This window comes from Sus scrofa, chromosome 2, assembly GCF_054392235.1.
Source record: "Sus scrofa isolate SSC_HxYL_T2T_F1_AM1 chromosome 2, Sscrofa_HxYL_maternal_Yorkshire_Landrace_v2.0, whole genome shotgun sequence".
NCBI classification, from domain to species: domain Eukaryota; kingdom Metazoa; phylum Chordata; class Mammalia; order Artiodactyla; family Suidae; genus Sus; species Sus scrofa.
The window spans coordinates 78,020,428-78,030,117 of NC_139384.1; the positions used below are offsets into that span (position 1 = coordinate 78,020,428).

A 9,690-nucleotide genomic window follows, 5' to 3' on the forward strand; every position below is an offset into this window, starting at 1 on the left:
GATACAGTCCATCATGATAGTCTCACCCCCCTTGAAGACTTTTTCTCTTAGCACAATAAGACTCAGGTCCTGTCCATCTTTTTTCCAAGCTAGTCCCAAATTCATCCCACCATCATGATCGCAGCAAAAGTTCCCTGGGCATAACTAGCAAATGGGTAGAACTACTCCACTGGGTCCTTCTGTAGATCCCACTCTACTGCTTCAGGGGATGCAGTCTCAAGTAGACCCCCTGGTTTCTGACTCACTAGGGGAGCTCTTCCATCCACATCAGGCCAATCTGCAGCCATCCCATGGTCAAATGTAGCAAATATGCCAAATTGTTACTGATTTATGCTAACTAGAGAAATACAACTCACAGCACAATATATTTTCTAAGATTTCTATTTTAATATTTTATTTAATTTTATTGGAGTGCAGTTGAATTTCAAAATTGATTTAGTTGCCAGTATACAGGAAAGTAAAACAATTATGCACATACATATATCCATTCCTCTTCAGATTCTTTTCCCATTACACAGTTATTGCACACTATTGAGTAGATTTCCGTGTGCTATAAAGTAGATCCTTGTTACTTATTTGGTCCCCTGGTGGCTCAGTGGGTCAAGGATCTGACATTGTCATTGCTGTGTCTCAGATTCAATCACTGGCCAGGGAATTTCTGCAAGCCACTGGCACAACCAAAAAAAAGTATGCTCAGACTAATCCCAATTCAATTAAATCAGAATATCTAGTGGTGAGACCAAGGTGTCAGTAGTTTAAGCTTGCCAGGCGATTTGAAGAAATGTCAAGGTTGGGAGGCAGCATCATATATCCTCATAACATAACCTGCACATGCAGATTTGAAGAAACAGAAATTACTATGGAAAATACACAAGAGCTGTGGAAAAGTTGTAAATGTTCAATATATTGAAAAAGAGTTGTTCATCTTTCAAGAATGCCTGGATCACCAAAGATAAACTATAAAATCACTGTAGATATAGTAATGTTCACTCACGCAGTGATTATGATCTACAAAGGATCCTAGAACACTCCGCCAGTCATAGTAATGCCATAAAAGAGGAGAAACATTGAAATAGTAAGCCAGGAGAGGCATCAAGCCAAAAAGAACTACAAAAATGATGTAATAAGAGAGTGAGAATTTCAAGTGTACATGTTCAGTTTTGCTGCATTATCCAGCCAACACTCCACATGGCTGGCACAGGTACTCAGATTACACTGACTTTCTGAGAAACCTCCTCATGGCCCTTTGGATGTCACTGTTCTGCAAACTGTAGATGAAGGGATTCAGCATGGGGGTGACCACAGTATACAACACTGAGGCCACTGAATCCCTCCTGGGAGAATGTGAGACAGCTGAGCTGAAGTACACCCCAAGGCCTGTTCCATAAAATAAGCAAACACCTACCAGGTGAGAGCCAAAGGTGGAGAAGGCTTTATATCTCCCTCCTGGAGAGGGGATTCTCAGAATGGAAGAAGTGATTTTATAGTAAGAGAAAAAGATCCCTGAGACTGGAGTCCCACCAAAAATGGCACCAACAAAATACATGATTAAGTTATGGGTGAGAGTGTCAGAACAGGCTACCTTGAGGAGTAGAGAAGGGTCACAGAAGAAATTAGAAATTTCCACATTCTTGAAGCAGGTAAGTTGTAGCACAATCCAATTGTGCACCTGGGACTCCAAAAGGCTAACCAAAAAGACACCAAAACTAAGTTGCAACAGAGGTGTGAGTTCATGATGACCAGGTAGTGCAGTGGGTGACAGATGGCCACAAACCTGTCATAGGCCATCACAGTCAGAAGTGTACAATCCACAGCCCCCAGAATAATAAAAATAGGCATCTGAGTTAAGCAGCCCACATAGGAGATGACTGTGCTGTGAGTGTGGATGTTCACAATCATCCTGGGGATGGTGGTAGAGATGAAGCCCATGTCAGCCAAAGACAGGCTGCAGAGGAATAAGTACATAGGGGTGTGGAGGTGGGAGTCAGAGGTGACAGCCAGGATGATGTGCAGGTTCCCCAGCATGGTGACCAGGTACATGGACAGGAACAGGACAAAGAGGAAGGGCTGCAGGTCTGGACCATCTGAGAGGCCCAGGAGGAACAATTCTGAAACATTTGTTACATTTCTGGTTCTGTGTAACTTGGACAAATTTTAAACAAAAAAGGAGGGTTGAAAACAAGGAAATATGTAAGTGGGAATGCAGCATTCTTTTCATATTTTGTCTGCAAGCATTTCATTTCCAAGGTCATATACCACAGTGTCTCAGTGTGATAAATTTTATCTGCTTAGAACATGTTCCTCTTTGGTTTCTGTGTTATCCACCTATTTCTATTCACTCTTGCTTTGTAAAACACTACTGAGGGGTAAAAGGGAGCAAGAACCTTAGAGACAATCAATTCATGATCTAAATGGAATATAGCCTACTTCTTTAAAAATAATGTAGAATGAGAAATCGCCTTCCTCCTTAAGAAAAACATACTTTGAATTTAAAGAAATCAAGACATAGTTGCAGAAATCTTTTTTTATTCAAACACAATTCTAGGTATTTCCTTCATTTAGAATAATTATAAATCTCTATGAACGCAGAACCATGTCATCTGGATTCTAAATTAGAAATGAATATTCATAATCAGAAAACATTTTAGGAGTTCCTGCTGTGGCTCAGGGGTTCAAGAAGCCAACATATGTCAAAGAGCATTCTGCCTATGTTTTCATCTAGCAGTTTTATAGTGTCTGGCCTTACATTTAGGTCTTTAATCCATTTTTTGGTATGGTATTAGAGAGTGTTCTAACTTCATTCTTTTACATGTAGCTGTCCAGTTTTCCCAGCACCACTTACTGAAGTGACTTTTGTGGCAATTGCAGATTCTAGCCTTATTTGTCTAGATTAGTTGACCATAGGTGCATGGGTTTATTTCTGTGTTTTCTATTCTGTTTCACTGATCTATGTGTCTGTTGTTTTTCCAGCACCATACTGTTTTCATGACTGTAGCTGTGTATGGTCTGAAGTCAGAAAGCCTGATTCTACCATTTCTGGGTTGTATTTTCCAATTTTGTTTGGCTTTTTGGGGTCTATTTGTGTTTTCATGTATATTTAAAATATTTTGTTCTACTTCTGTAAAGAATATCCTTGGATCTTGTTTGATCCACCTCCTAGAATAATGTCAATTAAAAACAAGAACAGGAGTTTGGGTCATGACTCAGTGGAAACAAATCTGACGAGTATCCATGAGGATGCAGGTTTGATCCCTGGGCTTGGTCAGTGGGTTAAGGATCCAGCATTGCCATGAGCTGTGGTGTAGGTTGCAGACACAGCTTGTATCTGGTATTGCTGTGGCTATGGCTTAGGCCTGTGGCTACAGCTCTGATTCAACCCCTAGCCTTGGAACCTCCATATGCTCTGGGCGCAGCCCTATAGAGACAAAAAAAAAAAAAAAATCCAGGATCTTATTAAACTAAAAAGATTTTGCACAGCAAAGGAAACTATTTTTTAAAATGAAGAGATAATTCACAGAATGGGAGAAAATCTTTGCAAATGATGCAACAGACAAGGGCCTCTTCTCCAAAGTATACAAATAGCTCATAAAATTCAACAATAAAAAAAGCAACACAATTGAAAATTGGACAGAAGACCTAAATAGACATTTCTTCAAAGAAGACATATAGTTAGCCAGTAGGCACATGAAAAAACTCTCAACATCATTAATTATTACAGAAATGCAAATCAAAAACTACTATAAGGTACCACCTCACACCTGTCAGAATAGCCATCATTAATAAGTCAACGAATAACAAATACTGGAGAGGGTGTGGAGAAAATGTTTCCCTCCTTCAATGTCAGTGGGAATGTAAATTGGTACAACCACTATGGAAAACATTATGTAGGTTCTTGGAAAACTAAATATAGAACTACCATATGGTCTAGAAATCCTACTGGTGTATTTAGAAATTAGACAAATTTTCTGTCAATGATTAAATAATAATGAAATTTTAAAAACACTCCAATATTTTTATTTTATACAGGGTTATTGTTTCAAAATAATACTATCTCAGTAAAATCTCTGGTGTCTGAGAATACTTTACTTATTTTGGACACTCTTCTACAGTATCCAAATAATATCACTTTATTTTTTTTTCTTTTTTTCCCAGTTTATTGAAGTATTACTGACAAAATTGCATAAAATTGTTCAGCTGAAATGTTTTTATAAAGATGTACAAAATGATTTAATACACACAGACATTGTGAATGATTATCACAATCAAGTTAATTAACATACCCATCACCTACAGTTACTATTTGTGTGTGTGTGTGTGTGTGTGTGTGTGTGTGTGTGAGAGAGAGAGAGAGAGAGAGAGAGAGAGAGAGAGAGAGTTTGGTAACAGTTTAGCAGATCTCACTAGCGGAATTCAAGAATAAAATACATAATTGTTAACTATGGTTACCATACTATAAATCAGATCCCCCCAACTTACTCATTTTATAACTGAAAGTTTGTGCCCTTTGACCAGCATCTGCTCACTTCCACCACCTCTTGCCCTCCCAGCTACAGATCTAATCCAGATGATCCTATGAGTTTGATTTTCATAGATTCTACACATAAGTGAGATCATACAGTATTTGTCTTCCTATGTTTGGTGTATTTCAGTGAGTATAATTGAACTCTCCAGTTCCATCCATGTTGTCACAAATGGCAGGAGTTCCTTCTTTTATGGCTGAATAGTATTCCTTTGTCTAAATACACAAAACATTTCCTTCATCCCCTCATCTGTCAACAGACATGTTGGTTGCTTCCATATTTTACTATTTGAATAATGCTGCAAAAAACATGGGAGGGCAGACAGTTCTTTGAGGTCCCGATTTCATTTGTTTGGGATATACCCTGAAGTGGAGTTGCCGGATGATGTGGTAGTCCTATTTCAATTAGCAGCAATTTTTAATTTTTAAGAGACTTCCATTCTGTTTTCCATAATGGCTGTACCAATATTCATTCCCACCAATCAGGTGCAAGGGTTCCCTTTTCTCCAGAGCTTCACCAACATTTGTTGTCTTTTTTATATGTAATTGCCATCCTAACATATGAGAAGTGATATTTCAATGGGGTTTTGACTTGAGTCTCCTGATACTAATGATGTGGAGCTAATAGGCTTCAGACACCTAATAGGCTTGTTTTCCTGACCATAAATCTCTCGTTTACATCTGAGGAGCTTAGCACTAGGGGAGGCCCCAGAGCCCAGAGTATTACCCAGCCTTCTCATATCTAGCTAGCAGGTTTGCATGTCAATCTTTCCTGATACAGGAATTGCAATTCTCTCACTTCTGCTACCTGATGGTAATTCAGTTTCATTGTTTTTACATGTAACTCTATGATTTGATGCAGAAAAAAAATCAAAATTAATAATGTAAACACGTCTGGGAAGTTTCCTTACTATGAAATTAGGGTAATAATTGAACCTACCTAGTGAGACTATTGAAAGAAAGTTTGACAAAATCAGTAATATTGCTTAGACCAGTGCTTTTAAGTGCCAGTTGGCTGGTAATTCATGTGTGCTTATTTTAAAAATATGCAGACAACACACCCTCAGCCTAGAACCAATATCAGGATCTCTGCAGGTGACTTTTTCAATCACACTAATGAGAATCTGGGCTTAGTAAACACTGTCTTGGAATATTGCCCAACACTTAAAGAAAGCTCCAGGAATATTACCTATAATTGCTCTCATCAATACACACCATCACTTATTAAATATGAATGTTTAATAATACTTGCTTCAGTTTTCATATTTTATTGAGATGTGAAACATATCTGATAACATTTGGCTTTTCTTGGATCTCAGCTCAATCCCATCCCTCTGTATACCTGTCCCCTAAAAGTAACCAGTGGCATGAAGTTGATGGGTATATTTCCTTGTCAACATTTCCATGATGTCAATATTCATTTATGTACCTCTAAGTAGATTTCTTAAAAATCTCACCTTAGCATATTTCCTCTAAAATGTACTTTACCTAAACTTTGAGGTGAAATCTCTTTGTGAATACAAATAAGTACTTCAAACATTTTTCCTGATGCACATGGTTGCAAAAGGCAAAACATAACTTATTTGATTTATAAATTTATAAATTTATATTTATGTATTTTAATATAAATTTAACACATTTAAACTATATTGTTTGTGTATATTTACTGTACTTATATAATCATATATTTTATTTATTAAATAGTTAACTTAAACACTTTATATTATTATTTATATCAGAGTCCTTTTACAACAGTCCTATGAAAATTCTTGTGCCACACTTTGTATCTTACAAATGAGAATATGCATATGAACTGTGAGTGGCGAATAGTTCAATTTCTAAGAACTAGTGAATATTCAGTTTTACTAATATTAATTGCTTATATTTTTATTGTCTAAGTCCTATGCCTTGATTTCCATGTTTTCAGACTCTCTGAAAGTTCCAAGCAGAGGTGCAGAAGTCTAACGGCAGATACATCTGATGTACGTTATTTTAAATAGTTTTCATTTTCCTAAGTAGGAATGGATCCCAAGACTAATTTTTATGTCTCCTTTTGTGGTTGAGTAGGCTGATAATGGGTATGGAGGAAGAAGTAGACAGTTGAAATAAGATCTAGGAGCAAGATCAATAGAGAGATCTATCCTTAAATATCCTGCACCAATTCTTTTTGTGATTTTATTTTATTTTATTTTCATCAGAGTACAGTTGATTTACAGTGCTGTGTCAATGTCTGCTGCAGAGCATATTGACCACGTCATACATATGTATACATTTTTTTCATGCCATCTTCCATCACGTTCTATCCCAAGAGACTGGATATGGTTCCCTAGGTTGTACAGCATGACCTTATTGCTTATCCATTCTAAATGTAAGAGTTTGGAACTATCAACCCCAAGCTCACAGTCCATCCCATTCCCTCTCCCTTCCCCTTGGCAACCACAAGTGTTCTCTATGTCTGTGAGTCTATTTCTGTTTTGTATATAGGATCATTTGTGCCTTATTTTATTTTATTTTATTTTATTATATTTTATTTTATATTTTGCTCTTTAAGGCCCACCTGTGGCATATGGATGTTCCGGGGCTGGGGTCTAATCAGAGTCACAGCTGCTGGCCTACACCATAGCAAAAACAGCACCAGATCTGAGCCATGTCTGTGACCTACACCACAGCTCATGGCAACTGTGGGGGAAGGGATTGAACATGCAAACTCATGGTTCCCATAGGATTCATTTCCCCTGTGCCACGATGGGAACTCTGATTTGTGCCATGCTTTAGATTTCAAATATAAGTGATATCAGATGGCATTTGTCTTTCTCTGTCTCTTTCTGTCACTCAAACATCTTTCCTATCATCCATACAGCAAACACTACCTACTGTGTTCTGCAGGAAAACTCCACAGAGAAGGGCTTTGTGAGCAGGGAGTTTCTGCCAGCTCTCACAGGGAAGACACATGACTGCTGAGGTTGGCAGGGGAAAGCCTGCTCAGATGTATTGTGTCTGGACTCAGTCTGTCCAGGATGACTGGCTTCAAACATGGCTTTAACTCGTACTAACCAATACCACAGTAAATGTTACATAAAATGCTGTGCCTTCCTCTTATTGAAATAATCATGGGATGTGGGTACTTACAGTTTGAGAGATGATGCAGATGTACTCAAACAAGAGACATAATACACAAACCACAGAGCCCGACACTCATCAACAGTACATGATGTTTTGTTTAATGCCATCCTCCTTCTCATCTTCATCATTGCTTTCATGAGCATTTGAATTGCTAAGAGGGAAGTTTAGAGGGGTTCTTGTTCTGCTATGGTGGGAGGGATGCCAGGCAGAGACAAAGCCAGTGAGGATGGATGCAGAAGTCTGAATGTGAATTCTCACACCCAAACCACAACCAAGAACAAAAATTTCAGAGGGCTCTGCTCCAAAATTCTGTACATCGATGACCCTTCATCTTTCTATCTCAACAATCCTTTTGGTCTCTTAGGAGGAAATCATGCTCCCAAGAGTCCCTCCATCAATCACTCTTTCCCCTCAGCACTTACTGGGCTTGGATGCATCTCTACTGGACCATGACCAAGGAGTAGAGATTCACTGCCCTCTCCTGCCTGGTGTGTGATGAAGGTTCAGGCTCTCTCCTCAGAACTGGCAAGAAGTCAGACTCAGGCTGGGAACCACCGATACAGATGCTCACAATGATGGAGACACGGGTCTAGAATCCATACTCTTAGAACTGGCAAACTGAAGAGATGGAAGCACTGGCCAATTATGTACAGTGGTGTGACCTGAGGTCTCAGTGCACAAAGCTCATAATTAGCCAGTTGGTCCATGTTGTCCCAGTCTCTGGAGACTTGTTTGTATTAATGGAAGAAGTAAAAAAGAGAAAACTGAACATGCCTGGAAGGTTCTTGGTCCCTAGTCTCTTCAGGAGGATGTTCACCCATACCTTTGTCTCCTTACATGTAACATGTTGCAGAATGTTAACATAATATTCAGATATTTCCCCCCAATGTAATCAGTCAATGTATGATTTTAATCCCTGTAAACCCATTGTATTCATCACAAAATCTATGCAGCACTGGGCCATCTACAGCAAGAATGTGATACCTTTTCAATTTTCTCAGCTAATATATGTCTCCAAGGATTACTTATTTTCATTACCTTAGTTCTTACTTGGAATGGCACTTTATATTGTGGAGATTTACGGGTGTGTGTGTGTGAGGGGGGTGTTTACTAATTTCAATGAGTCTTCACTTCTAAGTTTTCCTCTAATGGAATTAGGTTTCCCTATTAGGATACTCTTGATTTTTGCCTTTATTTGGTAACTGATATTTACTTAAATATTTCAGAGGGCCTTCCAGAATGTTGCAATCTAGCAGTCAGTCAGGGCTACAGACACCTGGAGGCTTGATTGGCAGAGGAGCACTTCTCCAGCTCACTCATGGGGCTATTGTTAGGATTCACAAGTACACAGAAAATTATCCAGAGAACTCCCATAGTTCCTTGACTCATGGGCCCCTGAGGGAATACCTCACCACATGGAAGCTGTGTTCTCTCAACAGAGAGAGGAAGAGAGAGAGAGGAGGAAAAAAGGTCAGATTTTTCTAAAACTCTAATCCCTCAAGTGACACATCCCAACATGTCTTCCACATTCTCATTGTCAAAATCAAGTCACTATGTACATCCATTAGTCAATGGGAGGGAGGTGTACAAGGCATGAAAAGCAGAATTGGGGATCCATAAGAACATCTCAGAATCTGCTCACCATAGAGGCCTCAAGTGCCCTAAGAAGTTTGTGCTCCAAGCATTTTAAGACTCAAGTCCATTTGCCTGCTTTCTAGCATATTCCCAACTTCATCCCACCACCATAATCTACATAAAATAATCTGGAGCTGCTCAAGCAAATGGGTAGATCTTCCCCTCCACTGGGTTCTTCTGCAGACCACCCCTCTACTGCTTCTGGTTGCTCAATTTCAAGTAGACCCCCTGATTTCTGACCAACTAGGAGAGCCCCTCCATCCACATCAGGCCAATCTGCAGCCATTCCAATGTCAAATTGAGCCAATGTTCCCAGGGTGGACTCCATTCTCCCTGGAATCTCTTTGCTTTAGGTTTCTTTGTGTTTTCAGCTCTTGAAGCCTTTCATAAAATATGGTTGGGGATTATGTGTT

At 39.0% G+C, this 9,690-nt stretch overlaps 1 pseudogene; it reads right to left on the reverse strand.

The window, feature by feature from the left end:
• Positions 1-1,210: 1,210 nt before the first annotated feature.
• On the reverse strand, positions 1,211-2,145 carry LOC110258275 (olfactory receptor 7E178-like; annotated as a pseudogene).
• Between the last annotated feature and the right edge of the window lie 7,545 nt (positions 2,146-9,690).